Source organism: Cupressus sempervirens, chromosome 3 (assembly GCF_028749045.1).
Source record: "Cupressus sempervirens isolate cs-2001-9-10 chromosome 3, ASM2874904v1, whole genome shotgun sequence".
Lineage (NCBI taxonomy): Eukaryota > Viridiplantae > Streptophyta > Pinopsida > Cupressales > Cupressaceae > Cupressus > Cupressus sempervirens.
The window spans coordinates 433,572,684-433,584,042 of NC_143120.1; the positions used below are offsets into that span (position 1 = coordinate 433,572,684).

Genomic DNA, 11,359 nt, shown 5'->3' on the forward strand with positions numbered 1-11,359 from the left:
TCGCATCAACGGATGGCGCCATCTCGCTATAGCGAAGATGTGCGAATTTTATCATAGCGACATGGCAACCATACACCACATGGATCGACAGGACTAGGTCTCACCAAGGATCGCCAAGTGTCGTCCAAGGTGTGGTTTAGTTACAAATATGGCAATGAGTGGGATGGGTCCGGTCGCAGGTCGTAGAGTACGGCAGGTCAGAGGTTTTGTGGCTGTAGGCAAACAGGTTCATGGCTCGGAGGTTTCAAAAACACGGCGAGGCGCTATGGCGCCAACGAAAAACCCATGCATTTTTTGATGGCGACATAGCACCCAAGCGAAAAGTTCACCATGGCAAGAAATGATCAGACGGATGGGTCCCAGCGGGTACTGTGCAAGTGCAGTCGGCGTGGCGAATCGGTTGGGGACACACATAAATCTCAGGGCACGCTGTCAGTGGGCACTATGGCACTATGGGAATTTGGCCTCGATTTTCACATAGCGACATGGCACCTAGCTGACACGTGGTCGCTCTGCAGATTAGTTCTTGGGTTGCCAACTAGTCTTCATCGAACAAAATAAGGAGGTGCCATGTGTATGAGTCGACGCATGGCATACAGCGAGCGTAGTAGTCTCAACACAATGTCAAGTCTTCACGAGCGTCGGATCCGCAGGGATCTACGACTGGCATTGTCTCGCTATCGAGACTTACCCAGGAATTAACGCCGACGACATAGTGTCCGTGCGCCACATGTCCTAGCGGAACCATGTTTCATGCAGCTAGCGTAGTAAGGACTAAGCGATTGTCGAACCAATGGGGAAGTGCCACATGTGCCGCGGGCCCAGTGATTTACGAGGGAAAGTGGTTGCAGAATGACGAGTCTCCATGATCGTTGGATCGAGGCCAATCGACGGTAGGTGCCATCACGCTATGGCGGAGATGTGTGAGGGTTATGTTGGCGACACAGCACCTTGTCGACATGCGTCTTGTCAGCGCAGTCTAGGATGGCGGTTGGCGGTTAATGTAACCGTCACAATCATGATAGTATTTAGGGTGGCGCAGTTAGTCCAATGAAGGGTGGTCAATTGCGGGAGGACCTCCAGGTGGTAAAATAAAGAAATGCAATTGGCCTGCGCAGCCTAGTTGACACATAGGGAGCCTGGTTGACCTTTTGACTTTGACGGATTCATGAACCAGGAAGCGAAGATAATTGATTTTTTCGTGCGATCTGATCTCCATGATCAATCTCGACCTACCAGAGTAAATGTAAAACATAGAATGACACTCCACCCACCCGTTGATCCATCTACCAGGACGGAGTGCAGTTATGGCACCGTTTTTAGTCTTCTTAGGACATTATTCGTGAAAGAGATCAAATTTTTTGGAGATTTTTTCCATGATTGTCTTCCACGGGACTCAATGGCAGGTAGTTTCAGGGTCATTTCAGCAAAAAAGATCTCAGTTACGCCTGGATTTTGTACATTTTGTAAGGGTCAACTCTTCCTGATTTTCTCTGCTGCTGCTCGCAGACTTGTAGTGTAAAATCCCTTTGTCTCTGAGCTAGATAAAACATCCTATATCATCTCTTTCGGCCATCAACGTGTATGTGTAGCGTTTTGCCTCTCATTGATGTATTGTTGAGATCAGTGGTCTCCATACTGTATCTATCTTTGGCCTATTGAATAATATACAAGTGAAATCTTCTATTCCTGGTGTTATTCAATTGGTCTCCTGATCTGTATGTGGCTGTTGGTCAATATAAGTCTGAATGAATGTATGACCTTGAATGTTACCCTAGTTTCGTAGTGCATATATGGGCAGAAATGAGTCTGAACACTCTGTTTTGGTGCATCACCGCCTTAGATTAGACTAGGTAGATTTGCTTTAATGCTCTCTTTCTCCCTTTCCCTTCTGAGAATAGATAGGTGTGCCCTGATAGTAAGAGGAAGCCGGCCTTCTTCGGAGACTCAACCTCGCAGTTCAAGTCCCATAGCTTGGAGGTTGTTTCCATGTTTCACTAGGTCGTCCTCGCGCCCAGGCCTTGGACAAGGGTGCAGACCTAAGTGACAACAGATAGCCTTAGTCAATAGGATATAATTGATTTGTAAATGTTGGAAGTATTGTTCTGTGGAGATTATTAGCTTAGATAGTACAGATAGGTTGCTCTTAATTACATTCTCTATAAATTTTAGATCAACAAACATAGGAAAATTGAAATCATAATTAAGGTTAGTATGGATAATACATATATTCAATGATGGATAAGTGATGTAATGTTAGTGAATACATTTGCATGTCTACCCTAGAAGTAAGAAAGAACCTTCCTCGTGTACCTTAACTTAACGTAATTAATATAACCTTGATTGATAGGGTAGTATTGTACATTAAACCCTAAATGCTTGGGACCAAATGGTGCAACCTCAAGAGTTGAGAATTATAAACTTGTCATTTGTTATCTTAGTAGTTAGATGACCTAGTCATAACTATTATTATCAAATTAATAATAATAAAATAGTAATTAAAGAAAAATAAATTAATTAATAAATTAAAGAAAAAAATTGTAGTTGTGTTTTGTCCTAAATTTAGCACATGACAAAAAGTAAATTAAAAATTAAAATGAGGGAAAAAAAAGTAGAATTGATTGGATATTGATTTTCATTTCTTGTCTTTCTATATTTATGTTTGGTTATGTCTTTTCTTAATGAAATTAATATTACTATCAAATTATCAATTACCATTAACAATACAAGAGTTAACTAAATGGTTGTTTAAACATTTTACTTCATTAATTTAAAGGGTAAAATGTGTTATATTACATGTACATGTGTAAAATTAATTTAAAAAATAAAATTATTTGATATTTCCTTAACATTATGGTCTAAAATTTTTTCTTTTCTTATAAAATTTCTATTTGAAGATAAATAATACTAATTTATTTGCAAAATCATTCTTAGTTTTCAAGACGACTAAATCAACACTCAATTATTTCTAAAAAGGGATGATTCATTTTGTAGCATATTTTGTAAGTTTAAATAAATTTATTATTTATATATTACAAATCTTGGAGATAATTATCTAAAAAGTTCTTTTAAAAACTTTCAAATCTAGAAACTAACTTATTGTTCAATAGATTTTTTTAGCTCTAAAAATATAATCTAAAGTTCCCTTTAGTAGATTTTAAAATAAATATTTTTTAGTTTTCGTACTTTTCAATTCTAACAATGCATTTGTATTATCTTCTGTGCAAACTATTATACTTTATTAAAAAATTAATCTTCCTATTGGCTCATCGTTGCACACACAAAAGTAAGTCGATAGGCTTTTGTATTTCTCCCAAAATGATATTTTGAATATGTAAACAACATTGTAAATTACTATTAATAATATTAATTTGATATTTATGTAGAGTAGGCACCATAAAATATCAACAAAATAATATTTTTCTTACAATAGACAATAATGTGTTTAAGGATTGATAATGGCAGAGAGATTTGATAAAAAAATATAATGTTTGAGGACTGATATAGGTGGAGGAAAATGATTTGAACGATGAAATTTATATGTCACAGCTAGAGGCCTTCATTAAAAAAGGTAAAGAAAATATTGTTTGTAAGTTAAAGAAACCTTTATATAGTTTGATGTAGTCTCCTAGAATGTGGTATCAAAAATTTGAAACCTATGTGTTTTCCTTTGGATTTCTAAGATCTAACCCTTATCATGTGTTTACTATAAATCTGAAAAATGGTCACATTCTTTTCATAGTCTTGTATATTGATGATATGTTGTTTATTGGGAATCATAAAAGAATGATTTCAAATCTGTAGTTGCAGCTACCAACATAGTTTGAAACAAAGTATCTAGGTGTACCTACATATATTCTTGTAATTGAGATCATTAGAGATAGAGCTAGTAGAAAGTTTTGGATGAGCTAGGGGAAGTATGTTTAGTCTATGTTAGAGAAATTTGGCATGATAGCTTATAGGCAGTTAGTTGTTCTAATGTTACATGGAAGAAAGCTATCTAAGGAGGATTGTACAAAATATCATACAAAGATGGAGGACATTTATCAAGTACCTTATGCAAGTGTTGCTGGTAGCATGATGTATGCTATGGTATATATGAGACTAGACATTTCCCAAGTAGTGGGAGTGCTTAATCACTATATGGCTAATCCTAGAAGGGTGCATTAGGATGTAGTTAAGAGAGTGTTCAAATATTTGAGAGGCAAATATAAGAATATCTTGTGCTTTCATGCTAAATCTCATGTATCTTAATATTCTATTTGCATTTGTGCATATATGGATTCAAATTGGGTCGATGACATTGATAGCAAAAGATCCACCGATTGATATTTTTCATGATGATTGGTTGTGCAATTAGTTGGATGAGCAAGTGGTAGGTTATAGCTTCTTTTTCCACTATAGAAGTAGAGTACATGAAAACTATGCATGATTTTAAAGAAGCCATTTAGCTTAAGTGATTGTGTTCTGGTATTGGTTTTGATGTAGGACAAGTTATTATCTGTTATGATAGCTAGAGGCCTATTTGTTTAGAAATGAATTCTACTTTCCATGCTAGGAAAAAGCACATTCATGTACAATATCATTTTGTTTGTGATATGGTGGAAGATGGAAAGGTGAAGTTGGAAAAAGGTTGTCATGCTCGAGAATGTTGCAGATGCATTGTCAAAGCTAGTTAACACTGAGAAGTTTAGATGGTGTGTTGGTTCTATGGGCCTTGGGGCCTATACTATAATATAGTAACTCCTTTAAGGCCTTCATCAAGTTGGAGATTTTTGGGATAAGGTGACCCAACTTTATCATGATTTAATATTTATTTTTATTTTTTAGAAATATGTTAAATATGGGCATAATCTTCCACAAGGATGGACTTGGAGAAGAAAACATAAAGTTTAATGTTTTTGGTAATTTATTTGCTTTTCTTTTTTCTTAAGGAAAAAATTATGCATAAAGGAAGTTTCTAAAATAATTTATCAATGCATTGAATGCACACACTTTAGAAATTGTCTACTCTTGTACAAAAACTCTATAAGTGCAAGACATTGTTGTAGAGAATTATGAGATAGAGAGCATTGTTCTAAGAGCACTATTGTGCTACTGAAATTGTTCTGGATTTAAAATCATAGTTGAATACTCTTGGAAAGTATTGGCTCTATAGATCTTGTATTTTAGTCTTGTATTCCCTCAGCCCATCGATCGAGATGAGAACTAGAAGGGCATAACACAAGTATTTTTAACACCTAATTATATTAATGATGTTATGCTAATTCAAAAGGAACTACAAGATGAGGAAAAGAAAAAGAAAAAAGTTCTCAAAATGCCTCATATAATTTATGTGGGCATTACAATTAACAAAATAAATATTTTTTTGTTTCCCAATTAATTTGTATTCTTAATTTATCTAACATAAATAATATAAGGATGAACTTGATACATGATAGACACAACCAAGTTGCTTGAAGAGTAAATCAGTTCTTTAGATTTCATCGACTTGTAACCTATCCAATTTATTCCTAGAGGCATGCTCATATAGGGTGATGATAGCATCCAAAGAAGTTGTACATGTTTATCAAGATCAACTAAAAAAGTTTAATATATATTACCAACATTTTTGTATAAGTCTTTATTATAAAAAATTGTTTGAATACCTTATGAAAATTTTCCAAATAAAAATTATTTTCAAAATTTTTGTCATTCAACTATATTTTGAATGTTATTCATTTAATACTCCGTTTTTACTTCAGGAGAGAACTATATATATATTCTTTTTTATTATAACTCACACGTCCTAAGCATCACTTCTAGAGAGACTGGTCTATGTGTGAGCACTTGATGCACTCATGCCTCCATAGAAGCTTATCCCATCCTCTCTGCCAATTTCAACATGCCCTTCCTTCCCTCTACACTTAGAGTCATTGCACAAACCCAACAATGTCAATGCATTAGAATTGAATTGATTTGTGCATAGATTGACCTACCTCCAAGATCCTTGGCATTGATATTGCTAGCTAGCGTGCTTGCCAATGATCATATTGTTGAGCTCTACATTCACTATCCAATGCTTGGTGCCAAATGTCATACTCAAGTTCACCAGCTGATGATAAAATTGGTGGACCACTCTCTCATCCACGTCAACATGCTCCACCTATGTCACCTATTCTGCCATCAAAGGTCATCATGATCATAACATTTGATAATATATCTTATGTAAAAATATCACAATTTTTTTAAAGAAAATCTCTAATAGTATGATCTTAACTTTATAGAAGAGTTTTTTTAAGCTTCAAAGCCCACATATTATTTAACATCATCTGACAAGGCTTATTTATATTAACATCAAGACAAGTGGCCATAAGAATTTAATTACTCATTCCCTTGACTTTTGTAATTTGACTATTTAGCCACAATCTTATTTGGCTACAATTTGCAGCAAAACAAAGGAGTTAAAGATAATGGATTTCAGTCTTTACTTTTCATTATGTCGGTGTAATAGAATAGAAAATAATTACCTACCTAATCCCTTAATTTTATGATCTTCTTTAATGATTTACAATCATACAAAAGTACAACTCTTTCAAGATGACAAGTATCACAAAAAAGAAAATAATTAATTATTGTCCTACCTTTGAGATTAGACTATAAGACTTCCGACCAAATTTACTATATTTGAATAAGATCTTAGAATAAAGAAAAATGAATCACAACCCTTATCTTTATTAGTATCATAGGATAAATAATTATATACTCCCTTGACTTTCTGATTTGAATATATGATATACACTTGTCGGTCTATAATTTGAGTAAGACCAACTAATCAACGGTAAACTATTGAAGATGCTATCATATTGACCTACTCCTTGACAATAAGGTCCTCAATCATGTCTGGCTGAGTTGTCAGTAAACGGATTGGGAACATTTACTTTGGAGACGCTCTCGGTGTTACAGCAAAATGGCGAGACTTAATTCCCGAGAAACTGACATTATATAAAGTGGTTGATTTGATCCCGTGATTAATTACAGCCATCAAATCTGAGCAACAAAAATTCTACGCATGCATAGAATTCAGAGCGACGTTTCTTTTTCACCTCAGCAATTTCTCTTTGATGCTAACGACTTTGTGATGGAAAACGGGACCAAATATGTTCTTCGCACATACATTGACACTATCCATAGTGGTTGATTCCCCCATCGAATCTGTTGAACCGAAAATTCTACGCATGCATAGAATTCAGAGAGCCGTTTCTTCTTAACCTAAGTGGTTCTCTTTGTTGCTAACAACTTATCAATGGAAAACGGCAGAATATGTTGAGCTCTTTTTCTTGCAGTTTTGATAATAACCGAGGAAACTCCCCCCAGAAATAGGACTGGGACTGTTTATTGCAAATGCGTCCAATTCATGAGCTTGTCTGACATTGACTGCATCTCTGAACCCTTTGAAACGCAAGGAATGAAAGGTAGGCTTTTGACCATCTATTTTGTTAAACACAGCTAAGCCTTTTAATTGCCTCTTTGAATTGAAACTGTGCATTAATCAGAGGGCTTTCTGTCCCAGAGGTTCTTTTGGAAAGATATTTGCGGTAGAGGGATTTTTGAAAATGGGAAAATTATTCCTAGGCCTTCTTTGTGGTATTATTGGGTTTTTTAAATTCAAGAGTTATGGCGAGGCTGGAGATACTCTTTTGTTGGGTGACTCGGTTGATGGAAATCACACAATAATTTCAAAGAACGGCACATTTGAGTTGGGATTCTTCAGCCCCACGGAAGCAACTGGTATATTGGCATCTGGTATTCCCAAATACCAGAAAAGACGGTTGTTTGGGTGGCCAACAGGGAGACTCCCGTCAGGAACAGGTCTAGCGTTTTAAAGCTATCAAGAGAAGGCAATCTGGTACTGTTTGATGCAGAGGGCGCATCTATTTGGTCAGCCAACATAGCAACCAAGGCATCACGCGCTGTACTATTAGATTCTGGTAATTTTGTAATGCTGACCAGTACTGCAGGCAATGAATCTGAAACTGTTTGGCAGAGTTTCCAGAATCCAACGGATACCATGTTGCCTGGGCTGGTATACGGTGGACATCGTCATAATGTATCTTCATGGAAAAGCTCAACGGATCCTGCTCCTGGCCATTTTGCCTGTGGCATGGATCCATCTGGGGCCGAACAATTCGTACTCACATGGAACAATTCCGTACAGTATTGGCAGACCGGAAATTGGGACGGCAGATCTTTCAGCGGATTTTCAACATTCGGTCTCGGATACCACATGAGGAACAGATTTGAAAAGAATAGCACTGGTTTGTTTTACACTTATGTGTTGGTTCCTCCCTTCAATGCACTCGTACGTTTAGTCCTGACTCGGTTCGGAGAAATCAGGGAACAAGTATTCGATGGCAATAACTGGAACACGGCGTGGTCCGGGCCAAGCGATCGATGCGACGTATATGGGACATGTGGTGCTTACGGAATCTGTGACTCCAGAAATCTTGAGCTGTGCAGCTGCGCGGAAGGCTTCAAACCAAGAGACAATCAAGCATGGCTCTCGGAAGACTGGGCATCAACTGGCTGTGTTCGGAAGACTCCATTAAGATGCGATGGCATAAATGGTAGTACAGATGGATTCATCGACCTCCTTGGTGTCACTTTGCCTGATGATTTCTCATCCTCACACCCTGCAATATCAACAAAGAAAGATTGCCAGAAAACCTGCCAAAGCGATTGCTCATGCACCGCGTTTTCATTCAATCCTGTCTTCAGGGCACTGCAAAATCTGGTTTGGAGATTTGCTAAGCATGCGCAACTCTAATCCATCAAATAGCGATTCGAAAGTCTTCATTAGAGTAGGTGCCTCTACACTTTTAAATAAACGCAAAAGCATAAGTATTGTGGGCGCTGCGATTGGTATCGTTGGTGCACTCACAGTTGCTCTGGTTATCTCGTCAATTTTACTTTGGCGGAGGCACCAGCTACTATCAATGGACAGGCGTACAACTTCCACAGACCCTTTTCTGACAATGTTTACCTACAACGAGTTGAAAACTGCAACAAGGAATTTCCGGTCTGAGTTAGGGAGTGGAGGATTTGGGTCAGTGTTCAAAGGATCTCTACCAGACGGTACAGACGTGGCCGTGAAAAAAATGAAGGGTTCGAGACAAGATGACAAGCAATTCCGTGCAGAAATCAGATCCCTTGGAAACATACAACATGTCAATTTGGTCAGGTTACGAGGGTTTTGTGTAGAAGGATCGAAACGTTTGCTGATTTATGACTACTTGCCCAACGGCTCTCTCAATTCTTTCTTGTTTACAAGTAAATCCAAAAATAAACAAGTTCTCAATTGGAAGACCCGATTACAGATTGCACTAGGCACTGCACGAGGGTTACTCTATCTCCATGAGGAATGCAGAGATTGCATCATTCATTGTGATGTTAAGCCTGAAAACATTCTGCTGCATAGCAATATGTCACCAAAATTGGCTGACTTTGGGTTGGCGAAGCTGATGGATAGAGATTTTAGCCGTGTGCTGCCAACTACAATAGGAACAAGAGGATACTTGGCTCCAGAGTGGATTTTCGGTCTTCCCATTACTCCTAAAGTTGACGTCTACAGTTTTGGAATGACCCTTTTGGAAATAATTTCTGGGCGAAGAAATCTGGACATAAATGTGCAAGATTCAAGTAAGTCTTATTTTCCCTCTTGGGCTAGAACTCAAATTCACCAAGGGAACATGATAAATATTGTGGAGGAGGGTATCGCAGAGGAGGCAAACGTGGAAGATGTAAGAAGAGCATGTGTTGCAGCGATTTTATGCATTCAAGAGGATGAGGAATCAAGGCCAAACATGAGGCAAGTAGTGCAGATGCTGGAAGGAAAGATGGAACCTCAAACTCCAAAGATTCCAAGCTCTATGCTTAGCCCAACACACGGAAGTGACACAAGCAGCTACAACAATGGCAATGGTACAACATAAAATAATTATGACAATGATAGTAGTTATAAGGGGGATAATATATTCTAAGATAAGTAATGCTTAAATCTTAGTTATGTATATCGTGTATATCTAAATTAATGTAGGCTATATCCTTCTAATTAAGCGATAGGCTTATTCCTTGGGATTATGGTTGGATTGTTCTGATTTTCTGGCATTGTCGGACGCCTGGAAAGTGATTTAAGTGACAGTAGTTAACGCTGAAAAATGCAGGTTGTCCAGCCAATGTTGCACGTATAAAGTGTTTAATACAACTCTATTTTTATATTGTGAATTTGTTTTCGACGATTGTGGAAGAAGACCCGAGTTAATTTTCTTCTTGTGTGAATACAACGAAGTTTTTGTTCGAAATGTGTTTGCTGATGCTAAAGTTTGCTATCTTAGAGTATTTAAAGTTAGACCTAAATGAAATATCTAGTATCTGGGAAGATAGTACATGGCAAGATAGTACAGCTAACCATATGGCTTTTGGATAGATAAGTGATAAAAAATTTATGGTGAAAGCTAATGGGTTATTCCGATTTTAATTATGTACACTAATATTTATTGATGTTCAAGTATCGATTCTGGGAAAAGGATTTGAGCTAAATGTATAGTATTTTTGAGTTCTTGAATTTCGAGATGGGTTCTTGGATTTCTAAATATGGGTCTTACTCTTTCATTGAAGATTGCGCATCTCTCGGTGAAGACGAACAACCCAACCCAAAACCTTTCATCATTCTCTATCATTTTTCTATCATCTTTCGTATCACTATATAAGTTTCTTCCAATTGTATTTCACCATGTCAGGGCATCTACAGAGACTCACCTTGCGCTTGGCTCCACTGCATTCTTTTGCCGTACACAAAGGCCTATCAGTGGGCCAGCTGCTGATTATTATGTGGAGTTCTAAACTATCAAATAACTCCATTCTTAGAGATGTGGACAGACAATGTTTGATTAGTTTGGAAATCCGTGCCCCCATTAATAATAGAAACCAGCTATATATAAGACTAGTATATTCAGCAGATACCGATATGTAGTTCAAATATATGTAATATTTATTAGTATAGATTCATATAAGTAATTTTTATCTATTAATAATATAAAATTCTTTATTACTCTTATTAATTATTTTTTTTATATTAACAAATTTTTTTAATGTGACTAGGATAAATGATTAAATCTGTTTTATAATGAGTTACTTTTCTATTGCTTTATAATGTTGAATGTTCCCCACATCTCCTATTAGTTTTCTTTGATCCTACAAGAAGAAAATAAATCATTGAAAGCTCACTCTCATTAGTTATAAGATTCATTTTCCTAATTTAAATTTTAAATATGCTAATGTGAATTCTATTTTTAATCCTTATTTTATATTGTTTTTGTCT

At 36.7% G+C, this 11,359-nt stretch overlaps 1 pseudogene across 1 annotated transcript; it reads left to right on the forward strand.

The window, feature by feature from the left end:
- Positions 1-7,024: 7,024 nt before the first annotated feature.
- On the forward strand, positions 7,025-10,263 carry LOC149566886 (G-type lectin S-receptor-like serine/threonine-protein kinase At2g19130 pseudogene; annotated as a pseudogene). Its single transcript, XR_016362310.1, has 2 exons — positions 7,025-7,454; positions 7,553-10,263. The product of XR_016362310.1 is annotated as a G-type lectin S-receptor-like serine/threonine-protein kinase At2g19130 pseudogene (transcript).
- Positions 10,264-11,359: the final 1,096 nt, after the last annotated feature.